Source organism: Leptinotarsa decemlineata, unplaced genomic scaffold (assembly GCF_025532065.1).
Source record: "Leptinotarsa decemlineata unplaced genomic scaffold, Ldec_3_MD MMD2_tig00081391_RagTag, whole genome shotgun sequence".
NCBI classification, from domain to species: Eukaryota; Metazoa; Arthropoda; class Insecta; order Coleoptera; family Chrysomelidae; genus Leptinotarsa; species Leptinotarsa decemlineata.
This window is the reverse complement of record NW_027412749.1, coordinates 24,016-38,067: the sequence shown is the minus strand read 5'-3', so window position 1 is coordinate 38,067 and position 14,052 is coordinate 24,016. Positions and strand designations below refer to the sequence as shown.

The following is a 14,052-nucleotide window of genomic DNA, read 5'->3' as shown; positions in this document are numbered from 1 at the left end:
AAACGTTTTTTTTGACTATTTGATTGAAATGATCAATCAATTCCAATGAAAACTTTCTGAATTATCGTTAACAAAATACTATTACATTATCATTTAGATAAATATTTCGCAATGTATTTTTTGTTGTTGTCATCAAAAAATAATAATTATGATATACGAATACTAAAATCGCATGACTTCTTCAATGTGGTATGCATGTTTGATAACAATTGATATTGAATATCTTGCATTTGTTGTTTTGAAGTTCTATTTTCACACGACAAGGACAAATGTTGCATAACATAACAGAAAGCAGAACCGTTCTTAATCTTGATCTGGGGCTGAAGCCCTAGGCTAGACCTATAAAGCTGTAATATGTTCAATGTTTTTAGAGATATGCCAAATTGACATTTAAAGGATTGATGATAAAATTAGCAGGTGGGAACTCGACAGAAATTATATCAGACATTTTCGATTGTTGCAATTTGTGCATATAATTTTTTTATGTTGATTCGTTTACAAGTGAAAGTATTACAAACTGAAATTTTCATAGAAATTTGAACTTTTTCCACAATGTAATGATATTCATTTTTGAAATATATAAATTTACCAACCAAAATAAATATTTTAAATAGGTACGGGTAGGTACAGGTGAACTTGCCGGTAATATCAATAATAATACTTGAAAGTCTTCGCACCGTGCTGTGTTTACAATCTTCAACAAAAAACGTCAATTCGGTATATCTTTGAAAGGATACTTATTTTTTCTAACTGAAATTCCTTTCCTTTCTATCGATCTCATTCAAGATTTCTCAAAACAATAGACTTTCGTACCAGAGTAGTACACTGAATAAGATGTATTCTGATCGAAACATCGCTACTCATCATTAGAATATTAAAATACCAATGCAGTGTATCGAGTTCTATTTTCAGATAGTTCACTCATTGAGATGGTTAAAATAGTCATGAATCGCTTGATCCTTATATTCTCGTTTAAGACAGAGATTTAGGTTTAGGAACACTCTTTGCAATTGTTTCTGATGAATAATTTATCAGTGAATCATCACTTTGTAGATATTGTAATTTTTTCAGATTCCACCATTCCTGAAAAAATCTATTTTGTCAAAAGACCATTTTTTCTAATAATCACAAAACAATCAGAGATAAAGAATTTTTTCACTGAAATACCGAGATGAAGAAAATTTTTCCCATTTTTTATTTTCTGCGAAAGTGGGTATTTTTTCAAAACTTCATTCGTTTCAGACTCATCTGAAAATCAGTTTTTTCACTACCGAGGTTTGAACTCAATGATGAAGTTAAATCTGTTCTGTTTTGGTTCAGGCACAATATTTCATCATAAATAGCGGCGGACACTTTTTGAAACACATTATGGGGGTAGTAGGTTCCTTTGAAAATTTTATATTATAACTCTTTTCATTCAAAAGTAATCAGTAATCTATGAAGAGAAGAGTTGAAATTGTTACTTTTCCCTGGGACGCAGATGAAAACCAACGTAACTGGCAGCGACAGTACAAATGTCATAGTGAACGTATTTTTTTTGTATAAAATCTTTCGTAATTATATTTTAATAGTATTGAAACTGATTGTCTCGCCATTTCTCTCGGCTATTTACATTTTTCATTGTGAAATTTTTATTTTTTTTCACATTAAACGAATTAATGGATATCTCAGTAACTACAGATAAGTCTACTAATACTTCACTCATGAAAAAATTTGACTCCAGTGAGAAAGTCATAGTTTCGAGTTGTTTTAAAAAGAAAAAAATGATAAACTTACTTAATAAATATTCTACAGCAGTAATATTTTTGGTATGTTTTAACTACAACTTCTGATATTTATATTTATTGTTCAAAATATTTTAGATAATCATCAGTGTTATAATGATTATAATAGATATAGAAAAATTTATATCTGTCCTAAACTGTAAAGAGTTATAGCGGTAACAAACTAAGAAATACAATCTGCCCCTGTCGGTTTCAAGACTATAATACCATGTAAGATACGGAAGTATTTCCTTCAGAAGACCAAAAATATTTTCAACTCTATATCTTTCTTTCTCAGAATAGTTGCAGAAGGTAAATCGGTATAAACACCTCTCAACAAAGTTGAACTTTTATCCCTATTACCAATCCAGACAAAGTTGCCTGTGTGGGACTTATTATAGTGGACATTGTGAGGAGCAAATATACCACTACCTCAAGAACCAATGATCTTCAGTAAATTCTCTTCTTGTATCGTTGGACCTTTCAGCAATGTCGAGATACCACCAATCACAAACGTAAGAATTTTTTATGCACCAAAGTCGAAACCGTCAGGCCAATATGTATATTCATTTCAAATGCTGCCACCGATATTGGAATATTTGTTATCAACATTCGGTGGGTATTGAGCCAATAATGGAATTACACTTTCAAGCGATATATATTCATTCAAATGATGCGTTCCATCTATCCCAGATTGATATAAACATTATCTATGCTTGAATCAAAATGAAATCAATACTGATGTTTTTTAAACTATAACCTTAGAATGATCTCAGAAGTTTAATCCCTTATATTATATGAATAATATAACACAAAAATGCATGCATAAATTGTCATGTGTGTAACTGAATTTGTACATGAGATTGTCAGAAGCGAATATCTACTTTATAAGTAATAAATCTTACCTTCGTTTTTTCAAGTTTCACAACACATCCACTTACTAAAACTAAAAAATAACCTAAAAATTTAATACACATGTCAACCATAAAAAGGTAACTGCTGTGAAGAACAGAAGAAGGAAGATCGGCGTTGGCGTGGTTGCGGTGTTGTATTTCCGTGGTGCATTCTCATTGTCTGTTTTGCCAACTTCTCGCTCACTTTCCCAATATTGGATTCCTAATATTTCCAACTTATAATCATCTTAATAAGTGAATTAATCACATTTGAAAATTAGTAAGTCCACATTTCCAGATTCATTTCAAATATAATAATTATAATAATAATGGTTGTTATTATCATGAAGAAAAACAGAAAAATGAAATTAGTAATTACAATATCCGTATCTTTCGTCACGTTTAAGGGCAGTCATATTATAGAATTTTCTCTGGATGTTTCGCCATCACCAATCAAATCAATATCAATGTTGTTTAAAGAGATATTCTACACATCATCCATATATATTGTAGAATACTATGATTTGAAACTGGATAAATCAGCAATATATTCAGTGACTACATTATTTAGAGGAGAGATATGATATGAATAATACACTACCTATTATATTTAGGTAGACTTATATTGGCTCAATATATGTTTCTCATATAATTTCAATATTTCTCTAATGGCCCAATAGGGAATTCATACTGTGGCCAATGTAGTGTGCTACTTTTGGGTTCTAAGTGGTCTACGATGTAGGCTTGTAAGACATTCATCTAGTAGTTTAACAATTGGATTTATTGTACGTATGTATTTATATGTTCCATTCTTACCTGTTAGTTTTTTATTGTATTGTAATTGCTTTTTTTTTTTTCATATCACCTGTTTCATTAGAATCGTTTACCTAATTTAGTTTTGTTATTACCTACTGTTATATATAGAAGACATTGTAGAATAGTTTCACGTACCAATCCAACTGAAAACGTGTCTTGAAATAAATTTATTGTGAAAATTGTATAACTATTATCATAGCTACCAGTAGATTTAGATAACAAGTGATATTGCCAATACAATAAACATTTTCACATCAATGTTTTACAGGGTGTTGATTGGGAAGTGGAACTGGCAGTAGTGATAGGGAAAAAAGCGAAAGCAATAAGAAAAGACTAAGTCAATGACTACAATATTCGGATACACAGTGGCTCAAGATATCAGTGCTAGAGACTGGCAGAAGAAACGGAACAACGGGCAATAAGTCTATGGATACATTTTGTCCTCTAGGACCGGCTGTAGTCACTAAGAACAAAGTCGATCCATCTAATCTAGCAATTAAATCTTGGGTTAATGGAGTTCAGAAACAGAATGGAAATACATCGGAACTTATATTCAAGATAGACTTCTTGGTATCTTACCTGTCTCAGTAGTTAGTTAAAAATTGTTTTCGTATAGCTCATACATATAGTTACTTACCGTTAAAAATATAGTTATCTATAAATTATTGAACTTCTGAATGATCTAAGTACAGTGACACAGTAATGGATATATCATGAAAATAATATCAGTTTCAAGCGTTTTGTTTAAAAAAAAATGAGATCTAACTCTGTGTTACGAATGGCATTCTGTAAAAAATAGGTCAAAATGGGACATTATCTCAAAAACATAGTTATCTATCTAGTATTGAACTTTTGAATATGAATGGCATGTCATAGTAATACATAGATTTTGATATCTCACAAAAATTTAAAAAAAAGTAGAGAACTACACTTAATAGATAATAGTAGTTGGGTATGATTTATGAAACGTGTATCATACATTTTCTTGATTTGATCAGGAAGTCATTTTTTATACATCTAACTTTCGTATTTCAGAATTGTTACCTCTATCCAGGTGATGTCATACTGACGGGTACTCCTGTAGGTATGCATAGAAACCCACCGGAATATTCTGGAGAGTGAAATCGAAGGGATTGGAAGGCTGAAAACATGATAGTCTGATTTCTTGCAAAAGGAAGACTAAAAAGGAAAAGGAAATCAGAATACCTATAGAATCAGTCCGAAAGACAATATTTACGATTTAGAGGGATATACAAAAGTACAGAGACCTATGACAATAATGTTAAAAACTGCTCTCCAAATACAAGAACAGGTTTGGTTTTCATTGAATGATAGATGTCAGTTCACTGTTTCATTGTGGGAATAAGATAAATATAGAGTTTGAATAAACTTAACTCCTAGGTTACTTAATCTACTAATTGTTGGATGAAGCTTTTTTGATGTGTGGGATTGATTATATTTGAGAATCTCTCATGTGTATTAAGTTGACACATATTCAGTGTTACTATCTGCATTCAGTTTGAAGGCCGTCGTAGCTTGGAACTGCATTCTAATGTTTTGCCAGCACGAGTGGCTATTTTTCAGAAGTTTATTCATCTTGATGATTCATGGATCATCAGATGAATGAACCTTTGAAGAAGCCAGCCACTCGTGCTGGCGAAAAGTTCCAAACTACGATGGCCTTCAAACCCGAATGAAGATTGTAACACTGAAAATCTCGACCGCAAAAGCCTTAACCAATTTTTCACAAATATTGTTGCAACTATTAGGTATGTCATATATGTTCAAGTTATATATTATTTCTATGCTTATTTAATTTATATATTTTCTGCATTGCTCAGTCAGGCTCGTGTTCATCTTAAATTTTATCAGGACATGTTATTTCTTGACATAACCTTGTTATCCTAATAAATTGTTATTTTATAAAAAACTTTGTTTGATTTTTCAACTGTAAATGTGAAATTTGAAAAAGATATGGTTATATTGATAAATATGTCAATTTTACTGAAAAAGTTTTTTACACCTATAAAATGTATTTGCAAAAAGAGTAGCTACAATTGCTATTTTCTTTCCTAAATTTCCAAATTTATTAATACCTATGTTTTGAATTGTGCATTTACTATTAAATAATTAACGAAAAAAGATGGGGTTGGGGCAAAATTTCGGCCGTATATTCATATATTTTTTTACTAATTTCGTAATATTTGCCGGTAATTGTGAATGTTCTTTGTACTTTTGTTTTAGTTTCTACCACATTAACAATTAAGATTCCATTCATATCTTTGACATTTTCACATTTAAGGTCATGTAGTTCATGCCTTCGACATGCTCCCATTATTCCAAAAATCATTGCTACCTAAAACAAAAAAAATGATTATAAAATAAAGAAATAAATGACAATAAAAAGATTCAAACCGGCGTCTTGCCAAGCCGTCAAGATCGAAGTCAACTCCTTCGCTCGCTACGCCACGAGGTACCTTAATAAGTTTTGGGAAATTAATAAAATATCTTGCATATGTCAAATAGAAAAAGTAATTATGACAAAATAAGTATTTAAAAATATAATGTTAGGTAGATATGTACTTACTTTTAAAATAAGTATATTTCATCGGGTGCTTCGTCGATAAACGTTTTCTATTGTTCAGGTGAAAATATTTTTGATTTTTTTCCAACACATCCTTCGGACTTTCGCTTGAATAACGCTTGTAGCTTCTTATATTTTGAAATGTCTATATTATGGTTGATGTTTATCAACGATTTTATTATTGAGTAATGTGTCCATATACATATACTAGATGATTTTATAGTTTCCATCAATACTTGAAAATAGGCAATCAAAACATTTTCCGAGAATGTCGAAATATTATTTGTATTTCTCCAGTCCATAAACCGTTGATATAGTTTTTCGTACACTTTCTTAGATTTTTGGGGTAAAAGATTTTTTGTTGCATTTCCAGGGCGAGGACGCGCTAGAACTGCAGTTCAAGACCGATTTTTGGTCTTAACCGCGAGAAGACAACCGACAATCACATCACCTGAGTTGGTTAACGTGTTGCACCAGACGCACCAGGTAACCATTGGTCGTGATACTGTCAGAAATCGACTGCATGACGCAGATCTCCACAACAGAAGGCCACTTAGATGTCCACCTTTGTCGAGAGGCAATCGCGGTAGAAGATTAGAGTGGTGGCAAGAACATCAAAACTGGGATGCAAATGATTGGGCCACAGTTTTGTTTACAGACGAATCCAGATTTGGATTTCATCCAGATTTGGATTTCATCCAGATTCTCGTCGAGTAAGACTGTGGAGACGACCTGGAAATAATGAACGTTTGAGACACGTCCAGGAAGTCCACACATGCAGAGGTGGTACAGTAATGCTATGGGGCGGAATCATGATCGGCGGCAGAACCGATCTCGTTTTTCCAAATCGCTCCCTCACAGCTCGACAGTACCTCGACACCATTCTTCTACCTATCGTCCGTCCGTTTGCTGGTGCTGTTGGTGAAAACTTCCACCTAATGCACGATAATGTTATTCTGAATACAGCTCAAAGCCCCAAAACGAGGAAGAAAAATAATATATGAAAAATATTCCGTACAGGGAAGCTATAGGACGTCTCATGTTTTTAGCGGTTGTCACTCGTCCAGATATATCATTCTCAGTGAGCAGAGTTAGCAGTTGGAAAATCCAGGAAAGCAGCACTGGAAAGCAGTCAAACGTATTTCAGATACCTAAAGGGTACTAAAAGTTATGGAATTCTATACAATGGTGGGAGCAACGAATATTTAAAAGCGTATTCAGATGCAGATTTTGCAGGAGACATTGATACTAGATATTCAACAACTGGCTATGTTACTTTATTATCAGGTTGTCCAGTTACATGGACATCTCAACGACAAAAGTGTTGCAACATCCACGACAGAATCTGAATATATTGCAGCTTGGATGCCGCACGAGAAATAATATGGTTGAGAAGGTTGCTTAAAGAAATTGATGTTGACGTTTCAAATCCAACGGAACTTTTTGTTGATAATAGAAGTGATAAAATTGATGAGCTATAATGATCATCACAAACGAAAAAAAATATCACTGTTGTTTACACCCAATCAGAAAACCAGTTGGCAGATATTTTAACCAAACCCTTACCACGAGAAAAATTTTCAACAAATCGACAAGGTCTGTGGGTAACGTCTTCGAAGTGAACAAAGAGTGGGAGTGTTGAAGTAATCCATGTTCACTTCATTTCGATTGATCTTGTTGTTTTTATGATTCCTTGGAAATCGTTGTTGATTGAATGAGTTTTAATGTCATTGTTAATACATAAAATGTATCGTTTGTATATTCATGATTAAAACCTGGTTCAGTAGAGTTTACAGTTCGATTTCCTACAATTACAACAGGTAATACTGCTGGACAATTCTATCTCTAACCCTCATTCCTTATACAGCAAATTGTCCTCTCCATTTCTCCATGAAAGCCATTCTCAATACATTCCTTTCCGAATATTCTGAGGGAATACTATACATTCTGCCTGCACCCATCACTTCAACTATTCGAATTGATACTTCACGTTATTGCTCGATGAACTGCAGTTCGACTCAAACTGCAAAAAAGTTTCCTCACCAACACCCCTTTATAGCTATATCGCCAGCTTACAGTAGGTCGAGAGAATGAATTCATCTACATAGGCATAAAAGCATATATCCTACACTAATATTCTTCCCCTTTTGGGCAGGTTTGAAGAACATAAATATTTGTTGAGATAATAGATCAAGCATCAAAAATCTAGTCTCTGATAAGTTATTTGTCCCTATCTTAATAACTGAGCTTATATGTGTGTGTCTCCCTCAAGGTGGCTTGCAGAACAAGAATGGTTTTAGAGTTACAAACTTAGGTCTGCAGTGCTCTGTCCGTACAACAATTGTGATCGGTACAACAGCGGTTAACTACTAACTACTGCTACTACTGTATTAGGCATTCATGCAAGGATGTCTAGTCTTATAGCAATACTAACACGAGGAAGCGGTATTCAGATGAAAGAAAGCCTAAAATGAAACAATTCATATTAGATGGAAACGGTTCACTGGAAGTGATGTCCGGGACGATACGTCTGGAGTCTGGACAGAATGATCAAGCTCATTCTCTGAATATATGAGTTGTCTCGTTGATAAATATCAACTCGCCTGTAGTGTCGTGTGGCCTATAGGTTTACTTTTGTCCCAAGAAGCCCAAATTCAAATCAGTAAGATTCTGTTCTCCATAAGCAATCGAATCCAACAAGTGAGATGAATGTTTTACCAGCATCCAAATGCCAAGAATAAAAATTTCCTTCTTATAAAGATGATCATACTTGGTTAATCCGAAAAATCGAGAAGTTTAGACATAAACTCGAAAATTAGCAAATGGCTACCAAAAGTATCACAACAAATTTTGAATCTCGGCGGCAAGACATTCACGGAACCAAAGTCGTCAATTCACCGTTCCGTGTTCCGTCAGAGCACGGAATCCTTAAAGGGATTCGAATATGCGTTCGAATATAATTAATGCGTTCGAATATATCCTTGTATAGTTGTTTGTCAGTGAATGAGAACTAAACGAATGACGAGGTATTAAAATATCCCAAAACTTTCAAGGAAGTATTCATTTCAGGTTTAGATAGTCGTCGACCTCAAAACAGAATAAATGACAAAATGAAACCGTAACACCGTATAGGATGAAACTGCAGTAACGTTAGTTACAAATAAAAGCGGTAAAAACATAAAGAGTTTCATTTCTCTTTTTTTCATTATGATTTCCTACCACGTAGTGACGGCTACATCCACCAATTTATTAATGATTCAATATCCATCTCTTTCAGGAATAAACGGTGATACGAGCCAGTGAATAGCATATCATTTGGGACCCGTCAGCCAGCACCCGCCACAGTTGAAACACGACTCCTGCAACAGTTCAAACTGGTCTTTTTCCTCAGTTGAAACTGAGCCCCGTCAAAATTGAACCCGTCATCCTTCACAGTCGAAACTTGGCTCCTGAGACAGTTGAAACTTAGATCACATCACAGTTTAAACTCGGCTCTGGTCACCGATCTACCATATTTTGGGGGAGAATGACTGGAATATTTGATTACAGAATTATTACGATGTGTTAAAACAACGATAAAAATAAAATAAATACAACAATAAAAATTAATTGGCGCTCCGGGGCGACTTCATTGATTCCAGTGGCGCATTTGCTTTTTCAGCTGCAGGAAAACCCGGAAAAACCTGCAGCACCACATCATCTGAGAATTATTCCTGACATTATTTTGTTGTATATCATTTCACAATGATTTTGATTTCTTCATTTTATTCAATGACTTCAATCTCGGTTTTCTGACTTTAGACTTTGAATAACATGGGATCATTATCGATTATGAAAGTAATCATGATTTTTTGTGGGTTTTGTAAAATTACGTCCGAGTTCAGACAAAATAACTTTATGAAAAGTAAAGCTTCAGTCTCATACAAGTAAAAGAAGAGAATCAACATAGATGTACTTCTGTTGTATGTATGTAGTTCAATTATGAACTATTCAAAATTTATAAAGTATATAGTCATGTGAACCCATTTACATTGATCTGGTATCAAAATAGATTGAGAAAAAATTAAAATGAGCTATTTTATATTGCTATTGGACCTCCTTTGCCATCTATCTGTGAAGGCGTGAAACTATATAACCTCGACATGAAAAATTCCATAGGCACAAAAATTTCTACATTTCCATTGGATCTTCATTCCAGTAAGTTCTGCTAGTCAACTCTAGGTGGCGTCCGCGTAAACTTTTCTATCAACGAATCTTATTTTAAAATTCAATAACATTGTCAACTTGATATCTATCTGTTTCAGAAATGAACGATAATACAAGCCGTTTAAATAGCATATCATTTCGTAAACCAACCAATTAGAATACTCGATAGGAATACTCGGTTTCTACAATGACTCTTCTGTACTAAAAAAATTCAAGGGTTAGGAGAGGGAGTTGCGTCACAGTATAGTTTCATAATGATACCCAATGCTTTGAGTAATGTAATCGGATGTAATTTCCAAAAACGAAATCACGGAAAGAAAAAAATTGATTTGGCACCTTTTTTGCCGTCTGTTTGTGAGGGTAAGAACTATGTAACCCCGACAATGAAACATTCCATAGCCAGAAAAATTTCTACATTTCTATTGGATCCGTATTCCAATAAGTTCAGCTAGTGAACAATAGGTGGCGTCCGCGTGAACTTCACTTTTAACAAAATAAAATTTAGACTAGATAGAGAGAGATCATAGCTCCCAGGGTAGGCCGTCAGCTGTTTAACAGTGAAGAAGGGCGTGGATAAGATGGAGGGTAGAGCGCCACCCGCTTGATCAACCCTGGAGCTTATATAGCATACGAAAAAAAACGGGAAATTAACTCTAAACGGTAACCGATCGAATCAAACTCGAATCCAGTTAAAATATTCATAATTCCTTTCCCTAACATCTACACCTTTCTCAGTTGATTCCAAATTTGTTAACAAATCCTTGATTTATCTGTCAGTTTATAATTTTATTCAACCGTTATTATAGGACTCCCCCTATAATACTGGCAGGGCAGGGAGCCTTGAGCTCCTGAGGCCACAAAGTTTCAAATGTGAGAAGATTTCACTTTTCTAATTGTAAACAATACCAAATGTTCATAAGATATAAATTATATTACCCTATAGCACAAATGTTTCAATTCTAAGGGGACTTTAATGAACCCAGGCTCCCCAAGGAAAAAAGGAGGATGTCTCTTCGATACTTGAGACGTCGCTGTTTTGAAGTTATACTTTACCTTTGATATAGCTATATCGCCAGCTTACAGTAGGTTGAGAGAATGAATTCATCTACATAGGCATAAAAGCATATATCCTACACTAATATTCTTCCCCTTTTGGGCAGGTTTGAAGAACATAAACCAACCGTCAACATCAAAGACTATGCCCAGAGAGATGATGTGGAACCACCACATAAGAGACACAAAATGGACTTCCACAATGAATGTTATTCTAAATGCAGCTCAAAGCCCCCAAAACGAGGAAGAAAAATAATATATGAAAAATATTCCGTACAGGGAAGCTATAGGACGTCTCATGTTTTTAGCGGTTGTCACTCGTCCAGATATATCATTCTCAGTGAGCAGAGTTAGCAGATATTTGGAAAATCCAGGAAAGCAGCACTGGAAAGCAGTCAAACGTATTTTCAGATACCTAAAGGGTACTAAAAGTTATGGAATTCTATACAATGGTGGGAGCAACGAATATTTAAAAGCGTATTCAGATGCAGATTTTGCAGGAGACATTGATACTAGATATTCAAACAACTGGCTATGTTACTTTATTATCAGGTTGTCCAGTTACATGGACATCTCAACGACAAAAGTGTTGCAACATCCACGACAGAATCTGAATATATTGCAGCTTGGGATGCCGCAAGAGAAATATATGGTTGAGAAGGTTGCTTAAAGAAATTGATGTTGACGTTTCAAATCCAACGGAACTTTTTGTTGATAATAGAAGTGCTATAAACTTGATGAGCTATAATGATCATCACAAACGAAAAAAATATCACTGTTGTTTACACCCAATCAGAAAACCAGTTGGCAGATATTTTAACCAAACCCTTACCACGAGAAAAATTTTCAACAAATCGACAAGGTCTTGTGGGTAACGTCTTCGAAGTGAACAAAGAGTGGGAGTGTTGAAGTAATCCATGTTCACTTCATTTCGATTGATCTTGTTGTTTTTATGATTCCTTGGAAATCGTTGTTGATTGAATGAGTTTTAATGTCATTGTTAATACATATAAAATGTATCGTTTGTATATTCATGATTAAAACCTGGTTCAGTAGAGTTTACAGTTCGATTTCCTACAAATTACAACAGGTAATACTGCTAGACAATTCTATCTCTAACCCTCATTCCTTCTACAGCAAATTGTCCTCTCCATTTCTCCATGAAAGCCATTTTCAATACATTCCTTTCCCGAATATTCTGAGGGAATACTATACATTCTGCCTGCACCCATCACTTCAACTATTCGAATTGATACTTCATGTATTGCTCGATGAACTGCAGTTCGACTCAAACTGCAAAAAAGTTTCCTCACCAACACCCCTTTATAGCTATATCGCCAGCTTACAGTAGGTCGAGAGAATGAATTCATCTACATAGGCATAAAAGCATATATCCTACACTAATATTCTTCCCCTTTTGGGCAGGTTTGAAGAACATAAATATTTGTTGAGATAATAGATCAAGCATCAAAAATCTAGTCTCTGATAAGTTATTTGTCCCTATCTTAATAACTAAGCTTATATGTGTGTGTCTCTCCTCAAGATGGCTTGCAGAACAAGAATGGTTTTAGAGTTACAAACTTAGGTCTGCAGTGCTCTGTCCGTACAACAATTGTGATCGGTACAACAGCGGTTAACTACTAACTACTGCTACTACTGTATTAGGCATTCATGCAAGGATGTCTAGTCTTATAGCAATACTAACACGAGGAAGCGGTATTCAGATGAAAGAAAGCCTATAAATGAAACGATTCATATTAGATGGAAACGGTTTCACTGGAAGTGATGTCCGGGACGATACGTCTGGAGTCTGGACAGAATGATCAAGCTCATTCTCTGAATATATGAGTTGTCTCGTTGATAAATATCAACTCGCCTGTAGTGTCGTGTGGCCTATAGGTTTACTTTTGTCCCAAGAAGCCAAAATTCAATCAGTAAGATTCTGTTCTCCATAAGCAATTGAATCCAACAAGTGAGTTAGTTGAATGTTTTACCAGCATCCAAATGCCAAGAATAAAAATTTCCTATTCTTATAAAAGATGATCATACTTGATTAATCCGAAAATCGAGAAGTTTAGACATAAACTCGAAAATTAGCAAATGGCTACCAAAAGTATCACAACAAATTTGAATTTCGGCGGCAAGACATTCACGGAACCAAAGTCGTCAATTCACCGTTCCGTGTTCCGTCGGAGTACGGAATCCTTAAAGGGATTCGAATATGTGTTCGAATATAATTAATGCGTTCGAATATATCCTTGTATAGTTGTTTGCAAAAACGGGAAATTAACTGTAAACGGTAACCGATCGAATCAAACTCGAATCCAGTTAAAATATTCATAATTCCTTTCCCTAACATCTACACCTTTCTCAGTTGATTTCAAATTTGTTAACAAATCCCTTGATTTATCTGTCAGTTATAAATTTATTCAACCGTTATTATAGGACTCCCCCTATATACTGGCAGGGCAGGGAGCCTTGAGCTCCTGAGGCCACAAAGTTTCAAATGTGAGAAGATTTCACTTTTCTAATTGTAAACAATACCAAAATGTTCATAAGATATAAATTATATTACACCTATAGCACAAATGTTTCAATTCTAAGGGGACTTTAATGAACCCAGGCTCCCCAAGGAAAAAAAGGAGGATGTTCTTCGATACTTGAGACGTCGCTGTTTTGAAGTTATACTTTACCTTTGATATAGCTATATCGCCAGCTTACAGTAGGTTGAGAGAAT

At 34.5% G+C, this 14,052-nt stretch overlaps 1 pseudogene; it reads left to right on the top strand.

Moving 5' to 3' along the window:
• The first annotated feature begins 2,115 nt into the window (after positions 1-2,115).
• LOC141487432 (oxaloacetate tautomerase FAHD2A, mitochondrial-like) lies at positions 2,116-6,498 on the top strand (annotated as a pseudogene).
• The last annotated feature ends 7,554 nt before the right edge of the window (positions 6,499-14,052 follow it).